A 20,309-nucleotide genomic window follows, 5' to 3' on the forward strand; every position below is an offset into this window, starting at 1 on the left:
TCTACTTTAACTGCACAAACACTGCAGGAAGACTCCAGATACTCACAGCAGCTGGTCTGAAAGGTGTCTCAGATCCATCTCACCTGCTCAGCTCACCTCCCGAATCCTTGCAGGCACCCAGGGCTGCTCCCAACCCTTCCACACGCTGAGTCTTGGGCTCCCCGGGCCGCGGCTGCCTGCAGCCACCACAGGCCATTGGAGCAGCACTGCAATCCAGGGACCTGTCCTCTGAGCGTGTGCTGCAAGGAGAAGCAGCAGCTCTGCAGTGCTTCGGCTGGACAGCAGCACACACTGACTGCACCCCAGAGCAAACCACACCTAAAGCACACACACACAAGCAGCCTTGCAAAGCAAGCACAGCCTCCACCTTTGCATCTCGCCAGACCCACTCTAGGTGCCCACGGACCCCTTTACGAGGGTCCCTGACCCCTCTACATGGCCACAGGCCTCCTTTAGATACCCGCAGACCCCCTCCAGCTCACCCCTGACGCCTTTAGATGCCCCCAAAGGCCCTTTCGATACCCCCAGACCCCTGGAGCCGTGGCTGGGGGGGCCGAGCCAAAGGGGACACCGAAACCCAGAGTGAGACCCCCCAGAGCCTGCCAGAGCGCAGAGGCTGAGCGCTTCCCGCCCAAACGCCGCTGGCCAATCAGAGCACGGCCTGGCTTTCCCGCTCTTTCCCCTCACGGCGCCGGGAGGGAGGGGGGAGTGAGACAAAACGGCCACAGGGGGCTCCGTGGCGGCTCCCAGCGCTCCCAGCTCAGCTCCCAGCGCCTCCAGGTATGATCCCAGTACCTCCCAGTGCTCCAGGACAACGCACAGTGCTCACAGGATGGCTCCCATGCTCTCCTCTGCTCCCAGGCCCACACAGATACCGCCCGGACCGGCCCAGTCCCTCCCAAACCCCTCCCAGTCGATCCCAGCCCCGTCCCTATCCCTCCCAGATCCCCGCCCCGTCCCTTTCGTTCCTCCCCGTCCCTTCCAGTCCCTCCCAGTCGCTCCCAGATCCAATCCCAGTCCCTTTCGTTCCTCCCCGTCCCTTCCAGCCCCTCCCAGTCGCTTCCAGATCCAATCCCAGTCCCTTCCGTTCCTCCCCGTCCCTTCCAGTCCCTCCCAGTCTCTCCCAGATCCAATCCCAGTCCCTTTCGTTCCTCCCCATCCCTTCCAGTCCCTCCCAGTCTCTCCTAGATCCAATCCCAGTCCCTTCTGTTCCTCCCCATCCCTTCCAGCCCCTCTCAGTCTCTCCTAGATCCAATCCCAGTCCCTTCCGTTCCTCCCCGTCCCTTCCAGCCCCTCTCAGTCGCTCCCAGATCCGATCCCCGTCCCTTTCGTTCCTCCCCATCCCTTCCAGTCCCTCCCAGTCTCTCCTAGATCCAATCCCAGTCCCTTCTGTTCCTCCCCGTCCCTTCCAGCCCCTCTCAGTCGCTCCTAGATCCAATCCCAGTCCCTTCTGTTCCTCCCCGTCCTTTCCAGCCCCTCTCATTCTCTCCCAGATCCGATCCCAGTACCTCCCAGATCCACTCACAGTCAATTCCAGTCTCTTGCGGATCCCCTCCCAGTCCCCGACCGTCTGCACCCCACACCCTGTCCCTGCCAATCGCACTCAGTTCCATCCCAGTCCTTCCCAGTTCAGTCCCAGTTTCTCCCAGTCCCTCTTAGTTCCCCTCCCTGTGAGTGACTGGCAGGGAAATGGGATGGAATCCGGAAGGACTGGGAACGACTGGGAGGTGACTGGGGGGAGCAGGGAGATAGTGGGATGGAAATGGGAGGGGACTGGGGGGAGCTGGGAGGTAGTGGGATGGAAATGGGAAGGGACTGGTAGAGACTGGGAGGCAGTGGGATGGAAATGGGAAGGGACTGGTAGAGACTGGGAGGCAGTGGGATGGAAATGGGAGGGGACTGGTAGAGACTGGGAGGTAGCGGGATGGAAATGGGAGGGGACTGGGAGAGACTGGGAGGCAGTGGGATGGAAATGGGAGGGGACTGGTAGAGACTGGGAGGCAGTGGGATGGAAATGGGAGGGGACTGGTAGAGACTGGGAGGTAGCGGGATGGAAATGGGAGGGGACTGGTAGAGACCGGGAGGCAGTGGGATGGAAATGGGAGGGGACTGGTAGAGACCGGGAGGCAGTGGGATGGAAATGGGAGGGGACTGGGAGAGACTGGGAGGCAGTGGGATGGAAATGGGAGGGGACTGGGAGAGACTGGGAGGCAGTGGGATGGAAATGGGAGGGGACTGGTAGAGACCGGGAGGCAGTGGGATGGAAATGGGAGGGGACTGGGAGAGACTGGGAGGCAGTGGGATGGAAATGGGAGGGGACTGGGAGAGACTAGGAGGCAGTGGGATGGAAATGGGAGGGGACTGGGTGGGCTTGGGAGGGAAGTGGTCCCAAACTGGGACAACCTGGGCCCAAACTGGTAAGAACTGGGCCCAAAGTGCACACCAAGTGGGGGAATTGGGCCCAGCGCAGCCAATGGGAGCACTTCCCGCCTAAGCCCCGCTGGCCAATCAGAGCGCAGCCTGGCTTTCCCGCTCTTTCCCCTCACAGCGTCAGGGAGGGAGGGAGGGAGACAAAATGGTGGCAGGGGACACAATGGCAGCTCCCAGTTCAGCTCCCAGTGCTTCCAGGATGGCTCCCAGTGCTTCCCAGATGGCTCCCAGTGCCTCCAGGTACGAATCCCAGTCTCAACAAGTCCCCTCCCAGGCCTGTTTTAGATCTCTCTGAATCCTGCCCAGTCCCTCCCAATTCCCTTGCAGTCCCTTCCACTTCCCTCCCTCTGCATCCCAATTCCTCCGCAGTCCCTTCCAGTTTCCTCCCAGTCCCTCTCAAATCCCTCCAGTCCCTCCCAGTCCTACCCAGTTCCCTCTCACATCCCTCCTGGCCCATCCCATTTCCATCTCAGTCCCTCCCAGTTCCCTCCCACATCTCCCAGCCTCTCACAAATCCCCTCCAAGTCCCTCCCAGTCTAATCCCAGTTCCTTCTGTTCCTCCTAGATCCCCTTCCAGTCTCTCCCAGTTCCGCTCCCCGTCCTGCCCAGTAACCCCCAGATCCTCTCCCAGTCCCTCCCAGTTGCCCCCAGTGGCCTTTCAGTTCCACTCAGTTCCTCCCAGTCTCTCCCAATCCCCAGGCAGTCCCAATCGGTTCCCTCCCTGTGCCTCCCAATTGCCTCACACTCCCTCCCAGTCACTCTCCAGTCCCCCTCAGTCTCTCCCAGTCCTACCCAGTTCCCTCTCACCTCCCTCTTGGTGCATCCCATTTCTATCCTAGTCCACCTCCAGCCCCTCCAAGTCCTTCCCACATCTCCTCCCAGTCTCGCACAAATCCCCTCCAAGTCCTTCCCAGTCCTGTCCCAGTTCCCTCCATTCTTCCCAGCATATCCCAGTCCCCTTCCAGTCCCTTCCATTCCCTTCCCAGTCCTTCCAAATCTCCTCACAGACTCTTCCAGGCCCCTCTGAGTACCTTTCAGACGCTCCCACTCAACTCCCCCTACCTCCCAGTCCATCCCAGTCACTTCCAATCCCTCCACTCCATCCCATTCCCTCCGAGCCCGTCCCAATGCCCTCCCAGTCTCCTCCCAATCCCTCCCAGTCTATCCCAGTCTCTCCCTATCCCCACACAGTCACAACCAGTTCCCTCCCAGTCTCTACCAATTACCTCCCAGTCCCTGACAATCCCTCACAGTCTGCACCCTGTGCCCTATCCCTGCTGGTCAAAGCCAGGTCCATCCCAGTCCCTCCCAGTTCCACCCAGTCAGGCTCCCTGGGAGTGACTGGGAGGGAAATGAGAAGGATTGGGATAGAATTTGGAGGGCCTGGGGGGCAGTGGGATGGAAACGGGAGGGAACTGGGTGGGCTTGGGAGGAAAGTGGTCCCATACTGGGACAAACTGTTCCCAAACTGGTAGGAACTGGGCCCAAAGTGGACACCAAGTGGGGGAATTGGGCCCAGCGCAGCCAATGGGAGCGCTTCCCGCCTAAGCCCCGCTGGCCAATCAGAGCGCAGCCTGGCTTTCCCGCTCTTTCCCCTCACAGCGCCAGGGAGGGAGGGAGAGAGGGAGACAGACAGAATGGTGGCAGGGGACACAATGGCGGCTCCCAGTTCAGCTCCCAGTGCTTCCAGGATGGCTCCCAGTGCTTCCCAGATGGCTCCCAGTGCCTTCAGGTATGGATCCCAGTCTCAACAAGTCCCCTCCCAGTCCCATTCTAGACCTATCCGAATCCCTCCAGTCCCTCCCAATTCCCTTGCAGTCCCTTCCACTTCCCTCCCTCTGCATCCCAATTCCCTCCACTAACTCCCAAGCCCCTATCCCTCTCTCCCAGGCCCTCCACATCCCCTCCCAGGCCATCCCAGTCCCTCACAATCCCTCCACTCCATCCCTCATCCTTTCCCACTTCCCTCCCACTACCTCTCAGTCCCTCCAAGTCTCCTCCCACGCCTCACCAGTCCCTCCCAATCCCATCCCACTTCCATCAGTCCCTCCCATTCCCCTCCCTGTCCCATCCCAAGACCTCCCAGGCCCATTCCCCTCCCTCACACCTCTCAGGCCCCTTACCAGTCTCACCCAATCCTTCCCAGTCCCACTCACTCCTTCCCAGTCCCCTTCCCACTCCACCCCACTCCCAGTCCATCTCAATGCCCTCCAGTCTCCTCCAAGTCCTTCCCAGTTCCTCTCAATCCCTCCCAGTCCCCTCCCAGACCTTCCCAGTCCCTTCCTGGCCTCTCCCAGTGTCCTCACCAGGTCCATCTCAGTCCCCTCCCAGTCTCTCTCAGTCTCTCCCAGTCCAACTCCAGTCCCCTCCCAGTCCTCTATCACTCCCACCCAGCACCCTCCCAATCCTTCCCAGTCCATCCCACTAGCTCCCAAAATATCCCAGTCCCCTTCCAGTCACCTCCCACTCCCTCTCAATCCCCTCCAAGTCCCTTCCAGGCCCCTCCAACTACCTTCCCATTCCCCTCCCAGTATGCTCCCTCTGGCCCAGTCCCCCCCAGTCACAATCCATTCCAGATCCCTTCCCATTTCCTCCCAATGCCCTCCTACTCCAGCCCAGTGCATCCCATTCCTCTCCCAATTCCCAACAGTCCTTCCCATTACTCTCCCTGTCCCATTCCCCTCTCTGTCACCTCTCAGTCTCCTTCCCAGTCCCAACCACCCTCTCTCACTCCCCTCCTAGTCCCATCCCAGTTTCACATAATCCAATTCCACTCCTTTCCCAGTACATCCCACTCCCCTTCCAGTCCTTCTCTGTCCCTTCCAGTCCTCTCCCACTGCCCTCCCAGTCCTAATCCAGTACTTACCAGGTCCATCCCAGTCCCATCCCAGTCCCAGTCCTCTCTCATTTCCTCTCAATCCACTCCCAGTCCCACCCAGCCTCACCCAATCCTTCCCAGTCCATGCCACTAGCTCCCAGTATATCCCACTCCCCTCCCAGTCACCTCCCAAGTCCCTCCCAGTCCCCAGTCCTCTGCCACTCTGACCCAATCCCCTCCCAGTCCTTTCCAGGTCTATCCCAGTCCCTTCCCAGTCTCTCCCAGTCCCTAGTGCCATTCCAGTCCTCTCCCAGTCACTCACAATCCATTCCAGATCCCTCTCCATTCCCTCCCAATCCACTCCCAATCTATTCCACTATCTCCCAGTATATCCCAGTCCCCTCCACTAACTCCCATGCCCCTATCCCTCTCTCCCAGGCCCTCCACATCCCCTCCCAAGCCATCCCAGTCCCTCACAATCCCTCCACTCCATCCCTCATCCTTTCCCACTTCCCTCTCAGTCTCCTCCCACTCCTCCCCAGTCCCTCCCAATCCCATCCCACTTCCCAGCTCTCCCTCCCATTCCCCTCCCTGCCTCTCCCACTCACTCACAATCACCCTAGTCTGGAAGGGGACTGGGGCATACTGGGAGACACTGGGAAGGACTGGATTGGGACTGGGACGGTCTGGGAGAGGACTGGGAAGGAATGGGACAGGACTGGCAGGGACTGAGGACTGGGAGGGGACTGGGATGAGTCCTTTCCCAGTCCAACTCCAGTCCCTCACAGTCCTCTCCCATTTCCTCCCAGTCCTCTATCAGTCCCACCCAGCCCCCTCCCAATCCTTCCCAGACCATCCCACTGGCTCCCAGTATATCCCAGGCCCCTCCCACGCCACTCCAACCACCTTTCACACACTCCCCCTACCTGCCCAGTCCCCTCCCAGTCACTCACAATCCTTTCCAAATCCCCTCCCTGTCCCATCCCAGCACCTCCCAGTCCAATTCCCCTCCCTGACACCTCTCAGGCCCCTTCCCAGTCCTCTCCCAGTTCAGATCAATCCTTCCCAGATCCCTTCCCAGCCCATCCTACTCCCTCCCACTCCATCCCACTCCCTCCCCATTCCTCTGAATCCCACCCACTCCCTCCCAACCCCTTCCCAGTCCCTCACTATCCCATTACACTCCTTTCCCAGTACATCCCACTGCTCTCCTAGTCCTTTTCAGTCCTCTCCCAGTCCTCTCCCAATCCCAATCCAGTCCTTTCCAGGTCCACCCCAGTCCCCTCCCACTCCCTCCTAGTCCCTTTCTATTGCCATTCCACTCACTCACAATCCATTCCAAATCTCTCCCACTCCATCCCACTATATCCCAGTCCCCTCCACTAACTCCCGAGCCCCTATCCCTCTCTCCCAGGCCCTCCACATCCCCTCCCAGGCCATCCCAGTCCCACACAGTCCCTCCACTCCATCCCTCATCCTTTCCCACTTCCCTCCCATTACCTCTCAGTCCCTCCAAGTCTCCTCCCACGCCTCACCAGTCCCTCCCAATCCCATCCCACTTCCATCAGTCCCTCCCATTCCCCTCCCTGTCCCATCCCAGGGCCTCCCAGGCCCATTCCTCTCCCTCATACCTCTCAGGCCCCTTCCCACTCATCCCACTCCCACTCCATCCCAATGCCCTCCCCATCTCCTCCCAGTCCTTCCCAGTCCCTTCCTGGCCTCTCCCAGTTCCCGCAGTCCTCTTCCAGTCCCAATCCAGTTCTTACCAGATCCATCTCAGTCCCCTTCCAGTCTCTCTCAGTCCCTCCTTGTCCCTTCCCAGTCCAACTCCAGTCTCCTCCCAGTCCTCTCCCATTTCATCCCAGTCCTCTATCACTCCCAGCCAGTCCCCTCCCAATCCTTCCCAGTCCATCCCACTAGCTCCCACAATATCCCAGTCCCCTTCCAGTCACCTCCCACTCCCTCCTAATCCCCTCCCAGTCACTCTCAATTCATTCCAGATCCCGTTCCATTCCATCTCATTCCTCTCCCACTTCCCAGCAGTCCCTCCCATTCCCCTCCCTGTCCCAATCTCAGCACCTCCCAGTCCCATTCCCCTCCCTGACACCTCTCAAGCCCCTTCCCAGTCCCCTCCCAGTTTAGCTCAGTCCTTCCCAGATCCTTTCCCAGTCCATCTCACTCCCTCCCACTCCTTCCCCGTTCCTCTGAATCCCACCCACTCCCTCCCAGTCCCATCCCACTCTCTCACAATCCCATTCCACTCCTTTCCCAGTACATCCCACTCCACACCCAGTCCTTTTCAGTCCCTACCAATCCACTCCCATTTCCCTCCCAGTCCTCTCCCAGTCCCAATCCAGTCCTTTCCACGTCCATCCCAGTCCCTTCCCAGTCTCGCTCAGTCTCTCCCAGTCCCTAGTGCCATTCCAGTCCTCTCCCAGTCACTCACAATCCATTCCAGATCCCTCTCCATTCCCTCCCAATCCTCTCCCACTCCATTCCACTATCTTCCAGTATATCCCAGTCCCCTCCACTAACTCCCAAGCCCCTATCACTCTCTCCCTCCACATCCCCTCCCAGGCCATCCCAGTCCCTCCCAATCCCTCCACTCCATCCCTGATCCCTGGGGGCCTGGTCCCGAACTGGGACACACTGTTCCCAAACTGGGGGGGCCTGGTCCTGAACTGGGACACACTGTTCCAAAACTGGGGGGGTTGGTCCCGAACTGGGACACACTGTTCCCAAACTGGGGGGGCCTGGTCCTGAACTGGGATGCACTGTTCCCAAACTGGGGGGGACTGGTCCCGAACTGGGGCGCACTGTTCCCAAACTGGGGGGGACTGGTCCCAAACTGGGGCGCACTGTTCCCAAACTGGGACGCACTGTTCCCAAACTGGGGGGGCTGGTCCCGAACTGGGATGCACTGTTCCCAAACTGGGGGGGCTGGCCCAGCGCAGCCAATGGGAGCGCTGCTGCCCGAGCCCCGCTGGCCAATCAGAGCGTGGCCTGGCCCTCCTGCTCTGTCAGCGCCGGGAGGGAGGGAGGGAGGGGGGAGGGAGACCAAACGGCAGCAGGGGCACAGTGGAGGCTCCCAGCGCCCCCAGAGCAGCTCCCAGCGCCTCCAGGTAAGATTCCCAGTCCCATCAAGCCCCCTCCCAGTCCCTCCCAGTTCCCTTCCAGACCTCTCCAAATCCTTCCCAGTCCCTCCCAATTCCTCTGCAGTGCCTTCCAGTTCCCTCCCAGACCTCTCCCAGCCCCTCTCTAATCCCATCCCAGTCCCTGCCCAATCCTGCTCCAGTCTCTCCCAGACCCCCTCTCAATCCCTCCCAATCCGTCCCAGTTCCTACTAGGATCGCTTTCAGTTCCCATTCAGGCCCTTCCCATGCCCTCCCCTTCCAGTCCTTTCCCAGTACAACTCACAGTCCTCACCCAGTCCCAATCCAGTCCTTACCAGGTCCATCCCAGTCTCCTTTCAGTCTCTCACTGTCCCTCCCAGTCCTCTCCCATTTCCACCCAATCCCCTATCAGTCCCATCCAGCCCCCTCCAAATCCTTCCCAGTCCATCCCACTAGCTCCCAGTACATCCCAGTCCCCTCCCAGTCCCCTCCCAGTTCATTCCAGGCCCTTCCAACTACCTTTCAGACCCTCCCAGTCCCTTTTCATTCCCTTCCCAGTCCCTACTAAGTCCCCTCCCTCCCCCGCCCAGTCCCCTCCCACTCACAATCCATTCCAGATCCTTTTCCATTCCCCTCCCTGTCCCCTCCCACTCCCTGTCAGTCAATCCCATTCCCCTCCCTGTCCCCTCCCACTCCCTGTCAGTCAATCCCATTCCCCTCCCTGTCCCCTCCCACTCCCTGTCAGTCAATCCCATTCTCCTCCCTGTCCCCTCCCACTCCCTGTCAGTCAATCCCATTCTCCTCCCTGTCCCCTCCCACTCCCTGTCAGTCAATCCCATTCCCCTCCCTGTCCCCTCCCACTCCCTGTCAGTCAATCCCATTCCCCTCCCTGTCCCCTCCCACTCCCTGTCAGTCAATCCCATTCTCCTCCCTGTCCCCACCCACTCCCTGTCAGTCAATCCCATTCCCCTCCCTGTCCCCTCCCACTCCCTGTCAGTCAATCCCATTCTCCTCCCTGTCCCCACCCACTCCCTGTCAGTCAATCCCATTCTCCTCCCTGTCCCCACCCACTCCCTGTCAGTCAATCCCATTCCCCTCCCTGTCCCCACCCACTCCCTGTCAGTCAATCCCATTCCCCTCCCTGTCCCCACCCACTCCCTGTCAGTCAATCCCATTCCCGCCCTGTCCCGTCCCAGTTCCTTCCATTCTTCGCACCATATCCCAGTCCCCTTCCAGTCCCTCCCCTTCCCTTCACAGTCCTTCCAAATCCCCTCACAGACTCTTCCAGGCCCCTCCGAGTACCTTTCAGACGTTTCCACTCCCCTCCTACTACCTCCCAGTCCATCCCAGTCACTTCCAATCCCTCCACTCCATCCCTGATCCCTTCCCACTCCATCCAATTCCACTCCTTTCCCAGTACATCCCACCCCCCCTCCTAGTCCTTCTCTGTCCCTTCCAGTCCTCTCCCATTGCCCTCCCAGTCCTAATCCAGTACTTTCCAGTCCCATTCCAGTCCCAGTCCTCTCCCATTTCCTCTCAATCCACTCCCAGTCCCACCCAGCCTCACCCAATCCTTCCTAGTCCATCCCACTGGCTCCCAGTATGTCCCGCTCCCCTTCCACTCACCTCCCAAGTCCCTCCCAGTCCCCTCCCACTCCCTCCTAATCCCCTCCCAGTCCCCAGGCCCCTCCCAGTCACTCACAATCCATTCCAGATCCCTTCCCATTCCCTCCCAATCCTCTCCCACTCACTCCCATTCCTCTCCCACTTCCCACCAGTCCTTCCCATTCACCTCCCTGTCCCATCCCAGCACCTCTCAGTCCCATTCCCCCTCCCTGCCACCTCTCCAGCCCTTTCCCAATCCTCTCCCACTTTTGCTCAGTCCTTACCAGATCCCTTCCCAGTCCATCCTACTCCCTCCCACTCCATCCCTCCTCATTCCTCTGAATTCCACCCACTCCCTCCAAATCCCCTCCCAGTCTCTCACAATCTCATTCCTCTCCTTTCCCAGTACATCCCACTCCCCACCCAGTCCTCTCTCAGTCCCTTCCAATCCTCTCCCATTTCCCTCCCAGTCCCAATCCAGTCCTTTCCAGGCCCATCCCACTCCTCTCCCAGTCTCTCCCAGTCCCCAGTGCCATTCCAGTCCTCTCCCAGTCACTCACAATCCATTCCAGATCCCTCTCCATTCCCTCCCAATCTACTCCCACTTCATTCCACTATCTCCCAGTATATCCCAATCCCCTCCACTAACTCCCAAGCCCAGTGCATCCCATTCCTCTCCCAGTTCCCAACAGTCCTTCCCATTACTCTCCCTGTCCCTCCCAGTCCCATTCCCTCTCTGTCACCTATCAGTCTCCTTCCCAGATGCAACCACTCTCTCTCACTCCCCTCCCAGTACCATCCCAGTTTCACATAATCCAATTCCACTCCTTTCCCAGCACATCCCACTCCCCTCACAGTCCTCTCCCACTGCCCTCCCAGTCCTAAGCCATTCCTTTCCAGGTCCATCCCAGTCCCAGTCCTCTCCCATTTCCTCTCAATCCACTCCCAGTCCCACCCGGCCTCACCTAATCCTTCCCAGTCCATCCCACTAGCTCCCAGTATGTCCCACTCCCCTCCCAGTCCCTTCCAATCCTCTCCCATTTCCCTCCCAGTCCTAATCCAGTCCTTTCCAGCTCCACCCCAGTCCCCTCACAGTCTCTCCCAGGCCCTAGTGCCATTCCAGTCCTCTCCCAGTCACTCACAATCCATTCCAAATCCCTCTCCATTTCCTCCCAATCCACTCCCAATCTATTCCACTATCTCCCAGCATATCCCAGTCCCCTCCACTAACTCCCATGCCCCTCTCCCTCTCTCCCAGGCCCTCCACATCCCCTCCCAGGCCATCCCAGTCCCTCACAATCCCTCCACTCCATCCCTCATCCTTTCCCACTTCCCTCTCAGTCTCCTCCCACTCCTCCCCAGTCCCTCCCAATCCCATCCCACTTCCCAGCTCTCCCTCCCATTCCCCTCCCTGCCTCTCCCACTCACTCACAATCACCCTAGTCTGGAAGGGGACTGGGGCATACTGGGAGACACTGGGAAGGACTGGATTGGGACTGGGACGGTCTGGGAGAGGACTGGGAAGGAATGGGACAGGACTGGCAGGGACTGAGGACTGGGAGGGGACTGGGATGAGTCCTTTCCCAGTCCAACTCCAGTCCCTCACAGTCCTCTCCCATTTCCTCCCAGTCCTCTATCAGTCCCACCCAGCCCCCTCCCAATCCTTCCCAGACCATCCCACTGGCTCCCAGTATATCCCAGGCCCCTCCCACGCCACTCCAACTACCTTTCACACACTCCCCCTACCTGCCCAGTCCCCTCCCAGTCACTCACAATCCTTTCCAAATCCCCTCCCTGTCCCATCCCAGCACCTCCCAGTCCAATTCCCCTCCCTGACACCTCTCAGGCCCCCTCCCATTCCTCTCCGACTTCAGCTCAGTCCTTCCCAGATCCCTTCCCACTCCCTCCCCGTTCCTCTGAATCCCACCCACTCACTCCCAATCCCTTCCCAGTCTCTCACAATCCCATTCCAGTCCTACCCAATCCCTCCTGGTCTCCTTCCAGTCCTCCTCAGTCCTTTCCAGGCCTCTCCCAATCCAAATCCAGTCCTTACCAGCCCCTTCCCACTCCCCTTCCCATCCCTTCCCCTTCCCTCCCAATCCCCTCCCAGTCTCTCTCTGTCCCTCCCAGTCTGATCCCATTTCCTCCCAATCCCCTCCCAGTCTCACCCAGCCCCCTTCCAATCCTTCCCAGTCCATCCCACTCGCTCCCAGTACATCCCAGTCCCCTCCCAATGCCTTCCAGGCCACCCCAAAGACCTTTCACACCCTCCCACTACCTTCCCAGTCCCCTCCCAGTCACTCACAATCCATTCCAGATCCCTTCCCATTCCCTCCCAATGCCCTCCCAGGTCACTCCTCCCTGACACCTCTCAGGCCCCTTCCCACTCCATCCCACTCCCACTCCATCCCAATGCCCTCCCAGTCTCCTCCAAGTCCTTCCCAGTTCCTCTCAATCCCTCCCACTCCCCCTCCCAATCCCTTCCTGTCCTCTCCCAGTTCCCTCACAGTCCTCTCCCAGTCCCAATCCAGTCCTTATCAGATCCATCTCAGTCCCCTCCCAGTCTCTCTCGGTCCCGTCCCAGTCCAACTCCAGTCCCGTCCCAGTCCTCTATCACTCCCACCCAGCCCCATCCCAATCCTTCCCAGTCCATCCCACTAGCTCCCACAATATCCCAGTCCCCTTCCAGTCACCTCCCACTCCCGCCTAATCCCCTCCCAGTCCCCAGTCCCCTCCCAGTCACTCACAATTCATTCCAGATCCCTTTCCCTTCCCTCCCAAAACCCTTCCACTCCCTCCCATTCCATCTCATTCCTCTCCCACTTCCCAGCAGTCCCTCCCATTCTCCTCCCTGTCCCATCCCAGCAACTCCCAGTCCCATTCCCCTCCCTGACACCTCTCAGGCCCCTTCCCAGTCCTCTCCCAGTTCAGCTCACTCCTTCCCAGATCCCTTCCCAGTCCATCTCACTCATCCCACTCCTTCCCCGTGCCTCTGAATCCCACCCACTCCCTCCCAGTCCCATCCCACTCTCTCACAATCCCATTCCACTCCTTTCCCAGTACATCCCACTCCACACCCAGTCCTTTTCAGTCCCTTCCAATCCACTCCCATTTCCCTCCCAGTCCCAATCCAGTCCTTTCCAGGTCCATCCAAGTCCCCTCTCAGTCTCTCCCAGTCCCTAGTGCTACCAGTCACCTCCCACTCCCTACTAATCCCCTCCCTGTCCCCAGTCCTCTCCCAGTCACTCACAATCCATTCCAGATCCCTCTCCATTCCCTCCCAATCCTCTCCCACTCCATTCCACTATCTCCCAGTATATCCCAGTCCCCTCCACTAACTCCCAAGCCCCTATCCCTCTCTCCCTCCACATCCCCTCCCAGGCCATCCCAGTCCCTCCCAATCCCTCCACTCCATCCCTGATCCCTTCCCGCTCCATCCCATTCCCTCCCAGTCCGTCCCAATGCCCTCCCAGCCTCCTCCCAATCCCTCCCAGTCTCTCCCAATCCCCACACAGTCACAACCAGTTCCCTCCCAGTCCCTGACAATCCCTCACAGTCTGCACCCTGTGCCCCATCCCTGCCCGTCACACCCAGTTCCATCCCAGTCCCTCCCAGTTCCTCCCAGTCAGGCTCCCTGGGAGGGGCTGGGAGGGAAATGAGAAGGATTGGGATAGAATTTGGAGGGCCTGGGAAGTTGTGGGATGGAAATGGCAGGGGACTGGGCGGGGGACTGGGAAGGAAGTGGGAGGCATTGGGAGGGAGTAGGAGAGAACTGTTAGGGACTGGGAGCGAGTTGGGAGGGAACTGGGAGGTACTGGAAAGGGATTTGGAGGGACTGGGAGGGGAGGGCTGGGGACTGGAACAGAAGTGGTAGGGACTGGGACAGACTGGGAGGGGACATGAAGGTGTGTTGGGGGTACTGGATGGAATTGGGAAGCACTGGGATGGGACTGGGCAGGAACTGCGAGGAAACTGGGAGGGTGTGGGAGGGAACCGGCAAAGACTGGGAGGGACTGAAGGGGATTGGGAAGAACTGGATGGGGAGTGGGAGGGACTGGAACAGAAGTGGGAGGGGAATGGAAGGGACTGGGAGGGAACTGGACCCCAACTGGGGCAAACTGGGCCCAAACGGGGACACACTCAACCCAAACTGCAGGGGAGTGGTCGCAAACTGGGGGGGTCTGGTCCCAAACTGGGGCACACTGGAACAAAACTGGGGGGGACTGGTCCAGAACTGGGACGCACTGTTCCTAAACTGGGGGGGACTGGTCCCGAACTGGGATGCACTGTTCCTGAACTGGGGGGGACTGGTCCCGAACAGGGACACACTGTTCCCAAACTGGGAGGGACTGGTCCCGAACAGGGATGCACTGTTCCCAAACTGGGAGGGAATGGTCCCGAACAGGGATGCACTGTTCCCAAACTGGGGGGACTGGTCCCAAACTGGGACACACTGGAACAAAACTGGGGGGGGCTGGTCCCGAACTGGGACACACTGGAACAAAACTGGGGGGGGCTGGGCCCGAACTGGGACGCACTGTTCCCAAACTGGGGGGACTGGTCCCGAACTGGGACGCACTGTTCCCAAACTGGGGGGACTGGTCCCGAACTGGGATGCACTGTTCCCAAACTGGGGGGACTGGTCCCAAACTGGGACACACTGGAACAAAACTGGGGGGGGCTGGGCCCGAACTGGGACGCACTGTTCCCAAACTGGGGGGACTGGTCCCGAACTGGGATGCACTGTTCCCAAACTGGGGGGGACTGGTCCCGAACAGGGACACACTGTTCCCAAATTGGGAGGGACTGGTCCCAAACTGGGGGGACTGGTCCCAAACTGGGACGCACTGGAACAAAACTAGGGGGGACTGGTCCCGAACTGGGACGCACTGTTCCCAAACTGGGGGGGACTGGTCCCGAACAGGGACACACTGTTCCCAAACTGGGGGGACTGGTCCCGAACTGGGATGCACTGTTCCCAAACTGGGGGGACTGGTCCCGAACTGGGATGCACTGTTCCCAAACTGGGGGGGACTGGTCCCGAACAGGGACACACTGTTCCCAAACTGGGAGGGACTGGTCCCAAACTGGGGGGACTGGTCCCAAACTGGGACGCACTGGAACAAAACTAGGGGGGACTGGTCCCGAACTGGGACGCACTGTTCCTAAACTGGGGGGGGACTGGTCCCGAACAGGGACACACTGTTCCCAAACTGGGGGGGCTGGTCCCGAACTGGGACGCACTGTTCCCAAACTGGGGGGGACTGGTCCCGAACAGGGACACACTGTTCCCAAACTGGGGGGGACTGGTCCCAAACAGGGACACACTGTTCCCAAACTGGGGGGGACTGGTCCCAAACTGGGGGGACTGGTCCCAAACTGGGGGGACTGGTCCCAAACTGGGACGCACTGGAACAAAACTAGGGGGGACTGGTCCCGAACTGGGACGCACTGTTCCTAAACTGGGGGGGCTGGTCCCGAACTGGGGCACACTGTTCCCAAACTGGGGGGGCTGGTCCCGAACTGGGACGCACTGTTCCCAAACTGGGGGGGCTGGTCCCGAACTGGGGCACACTGTTCCCAAACTGGGGGGGCTGGTCCCGAACTGGGACACACTGTTCCCAAACTGGGGGACTGGTCCCGAACTGGGATGCACTGTTCCCAAACTGGGGGACTGGTCCCAAACTGGGACGCACTGTTCCCAAACTGGGGGACTGGTCCCGAACTGGGATGCACTGTTCCCAAACTGGGAGGGACTGGTCCCGAACTGGGATGCACTGTTCCCAAACTGGGAGGGACTGGTCCCAAACTGGGACGCTCTGTTCCCAAACTGGGGGGGCTGGTCCCGAACTGGGACGCACTGTTCCCAAACTGGGGGGGCTGGTCCCGAACTGGGACACACTGTTCCCAAACTGGGGGACTGGTCCCGAACTGGGATGCACTGTTCCCAAACTGGGGGACTGGTCCCAAACTGGGACGCACTGTTCCCAAACTGGGGGGACTGGTCCCCAACTGGGATGCACTGTTCCCAAACTGGGAGGGACTGGTCCCGAACTGGGATGCACTGTTCCCAAACTGGGGGACTGGTCCCGAACTGGGACGCACTGTTCCCAAACTGGGGGGCTGGCCCAGCGCAGCCAATGGGAGCGCTGCTGCCCGAGCCCCACTGGCCAATCAGAGCGTGGCTCTGGCCCTCCTGCTCTGTCAGCGCCGGGAGGGAGGGAGGGGGGAGGGAGACCAAACGGCGGCAGGGGCACAGAGGAGGCTCCCAGCGCCCCCAGAGCAGCTCCCAGCGCCTCCAGGTAAGATTCCCAGTCCCATCAAGCCCCCTCCCAGTCCCTCCCAATTCCTCTGCAGTGCCTTCCAGTTCCCTCCCAGACCTCTCCCAGCCCCTCTCTAATCCCATCCCAGTCCCTGCCCAATCCTGCTCCAGTCTCTTCCAGACCACCTCCCAGTCCCTCCCAGTCTGTCCCAGTTCTTCCTAGGAGCACTTTCAGTTCCCATCCAGGCCCCTTCCAAGTCCTCCCATTCCAGTCCTTTCCCAGTACAACCCAGTCCTCACCCAGTCCCAATCCAGTCTTTACCAGGTCCATCCCAGTCTCCTTTCAGTCTCTCTCTGTCCCTTCCAGTCCCTTCCAACTACCTTTCAGACCCTCCCAGTTCCTTTTCATTCCCTTCCCAGTCCCTTCTAAGTCCCCTCCCAGTCACCCACAATCCATTCCAGATCCCTTCCCATTCCCTCCAAGTCCCCTCCCACTCCATCTCAGTCAATCCCATTCCCCTCCCTGTCCCATCCCAGCACCTCCCAGGCCCATTCCCCTCCCTGACACCTCTCAGGCCCCTGCCCAGTCCCACCCAATCCCTCCCAGTCCCCTCCCCAGTTCCGCTTAATCCTTCCCAGTCCATCCCACTCCCTGCCACTCCATCCCAATGCCCTCCCAGTCCTTCCCAGTCTCCCACAGTTCCTCTGAATCCCACCCACTCCCTCCCAAACCCCTCCCAGTCCCATCCCTGTCTCTCACAACCTCATTCCACTCCTTTCCCAGTACATCTCACTCCCACTCCTCTCCGATTGCCTCCCAGTCCCCTCCCACTCACAAACCATTCCAGATCCCTTCCCATTCTCTCCCAATCCCATCCCACTTCCATCAATCCCTCCCATTCTCTTTCCAGTCCCATTCTAGGACCTCCCAGTCCCATTCCCCTCCTTGCCACCTCTCAGGCACCTTCCCAGCCTCACCCAATCCTTCCCAGTCACTTCAGTCATTCATAGATCCCTCCCCAGTCCATCCCACCCCTTCCCACTCCCAGTCCTCCCCAGCCCCTTCCAGGCCTCTCCCAGTTCCCTCGCACTCCTCTCCCAGTCCCAATCCAGTCATTACAGGTCCATCCCAGTCCCCTCCCAGTCTCTCTCAGTCCCTCCCGGTCCCTTCCCAGTCCAACTCCAGGCCCCTCCCATTTCCTCCCAGTCCTCTATCACTCCCACCCAGCTCCCTCCCAATCCTTCCCAGTCCATCCCACTAGCTCCCAGAATATCCCAGTCTCCTTCCAGTCACCTCCTACTCCCTCTCAGTCCCCTCCAAGTCCCTTCCAGGTCCCTCCAACTACCTTCCCATTCCCCTCCCAGTCTGCTCCCACTCTGGCCCAGTCCCCTCCAGTCACTCACAATCCATTCCAGATCCCTTCCCATTTCCTCCCAATGCCCTCCTACTCCAGCCCAGTGCATCCCATTCCTCTCCCAGTTCCCAACAGTCCCTCCCATTACCCTCCCTGTCCCTCCCTGTCCCATTCCCCTGTCACCTCTCAGTCTCCTTCCCAGTCCCAACCACTCTCTCTCACTCCCCTCCCAGTCCCATCCCAGTCTCTCATAATCCAATTCCACTCCTTTCCCAGTACATCCTACTCCCCTCCCAGTCCTTCTCTGTCCCTTCCAGTCCTCTCCCACTGCGTCCCGAGTCCTAATCCAGTACTTACCAGGTCCATCCCAGTCCCATCCCAGTCCCAGTCCTCTCCCATTTCCTCTCAATCCACTCCCAGTCCCACCCGGCCTCACCCAATCCTTCCCAGTCCATCCCACTAGCTCCCAGTACATCCCAGTCCCCTTCCACTCACCTCCCAAGTCCCTCCCAGTCCCCTGTCCCCTCCCAGTCTCTCACAATCCCATTCCTCTCCTTTCCCAGTACATCCCACTCCCCTCCCTGTCCCTTCCAATCCTCTCCCATTTCCCTCCCAGTCCCAACCACTCTCTCTCACTCCCCTCCCAGTCCCATCCCAGTCTCTCATAATCCAATTCCACTCCTTTCCCAGTACATCCCACTCCCCTCCCAGTCCTTCTCTGTCCCTTCCAGTCCTCTCCCACTGCGTCCCGAGTCCTAATCCAGTACTTACCAGGTCCATCCCAGTCCCATTCCAGTCCCAGTCCTCTCCCATTTCCTCTCAATCCACTCCCAGTCCCACCCGGCCTCACCCAATCCTTCCCAGTCCATCCCACTAGCTCCCAGTACATCCCAGTCCTCTTACAGTCACCTCCCAAGTCCCTCCCAGTCCCCTGTCCCCTCCCAGTCACTCACAATCCCATTCCTCTCCTTTCCCAGTACAGCCCACTCCCCTCCCTGTCCCTTCCAATCCTCTCCCATTTCCCTCCCAGTCCCAATCCAGTCCTTTCCAGCTCCATCCCAGTCCCCTACCAGTCTCTCCCAGTCCCTAGTGCCATTCCAGTCCTCTCCCAGTCACTCACAATCCATTCCAGATCCCTCTCCATTCCCTCCCAATCCTCTCCCACTCAATTCCACCATCTTCCAGTATATCCCAGTCCCCTCCACTAACTCCCAAGCCCCTATCCCTCTCTCCCTCCACATCCCCTCCCAGTCCCTCCACTCCATCCCTGATCCCTTCCCACTCCATCCCATTCCCTCCCAGTCTGTCCCAATGCCCTCCCAGTCTCCTCCCAATCCCTCCCAGTCTATCCCAGTCTCTCCCAATCCCCACACAGTCACATTCAATTCCCCTCCCTGACACCTCTCAGGCCCCTTCCCAGTCCTCTTCCAATTCAGCTCAATCCTTCCCAGATCCCTTCCCAGCCCATCCTACTCCATCCCACTCCATCCCCATTCCTCTGAATCCCACCCACTCACTCCCAATCCCTTCCCAGTCCCTCACTATCCCATTACACTCCTTTCCCACTACATCCCACTGCCCTCCCAGTCCTTTTCAGTCCTCTCCCAGTCCCAATCCAGTCCTTTCCAGCTCCATCCCAGTTCCCTCCCACTCCCTCCTAGTCCCTTTCCATTGCCATTCCACTCACTCACAATCCATTCCAGATCCATTCCAAATCTCTCCCACTCCATCCCACTATCTCCCACTATATTCCAGTCCCCTCCACTAACTCCCGAGCCCCTATCCCTCTCTCCCAGGCCCTCCACATCCCCTCCCAGGCCATCCCAGTCCCTCACAGTCCCTCCACTCCATCCCTCATCCTTTCCCACTTCCCTCCCACTACCTCTCAGTCCCTCCAAGTCTCCTCCCACGCCTCGCCAGTCCCTCCCAATCCCATCCCACTTCCATCAGTCCCTCCCATTCCCCTCCCTGTCCCATCCCAGGGCCTCCCAGGCCCATTCCTCTCCCTCACACCTCTCAGGCCCCTTCCCAGTCTCACCCAATCCCTCCCAGACCCACTCACTCCTTCCCAGATCCCTTCCCAGTCCATCCCACTCCCTCCCAGTCTCTCACAATCCCATTCCAGTCCTACCCAATCCCTCCTGATCTCCTTCCAGTCCTCCTCAGTCCTTTCCAGGCCTCTCCCAATCCAAATCCAGTCCTTACCAGCCCCTTCCCACTCCCCTTCCCATCCCTTCCCCTTCCCTCCCAATCCCCTCCCAGTCTCTCTCTGTCCCTCCCAGTCTGATCCCATTTCCTCCCAATCCCCTCCCAGTCTCACCCAGCCCCCTTCCAATCCTTCCCAGTCCATCCCACTCGCTCCCAGTACATCCCAGTCCCCTTCCAGTCACCTCCCACTCCCTCCTAATCCCCTCCCAGTCCCCAGTCCCCTTCCAGTCACTCACAATTCATTCCAGATCCCTTTCCCTTCCCTCCCAATCTCCTTCCACTCCCTCCGACTCCATCTCATTCCTCTCCCACTTCCCATCAGTCTCTCCCATTCCCCTCCCTGTCCCATCCCAGCACCTCCCAGTCCCACCCAATCCCCCCCAGTTCTCTCACAGTTCCACTCACTTTTTCCCAGATCCCTTCCCAGTCCATCCCAATGCCCTCCTGGTCTCCTCTCAGTCTTTCCTAGTCTCTCCCAGTTCCTCTGAATCCTACCCACTCCCTCCCAATGCCTTCCC

General features: G+C 59.6%; 1 long non-coding RNA gene across 1 annotated transcript in view; it reads right to left on the reverse strand.

Annotated features, from left to right (window-relative positions):
• Window positions 1–62: 62 nt before the first annotated feature.
• The window catches only part of LOC135181625 (uncharacterized), a 28,568-nt gene continuing 8,321 nt past the window's right edge, over window positions 63–20,309 (reverse strand). Inside the window, exon 3 of the long non-coding RNA XR_010304947.1 lies at window positions 63–239. This is a non-coding gene — a long non-coding RNA (uncharacterized LOC135181625). The remainder of the gene's footprint in view (window positions 240–20,309) is intronic.

Source organism: Pogoniulus pusillus, chromosome 15 (assembly GCF_015220805.1).
Source record: "Pogoniulus pusillus isolate bPogPus1 chromosome 15, bPogPus1.pri, whole genome shotgun sequence".
NCBI classification, from domain to species: domain Eukaryota; kingdom Metazoa; phylum Chordata; class Aves; order Piciformes; family Lybiidae; genus Pogoniulus; species Pogoniulus pusillus.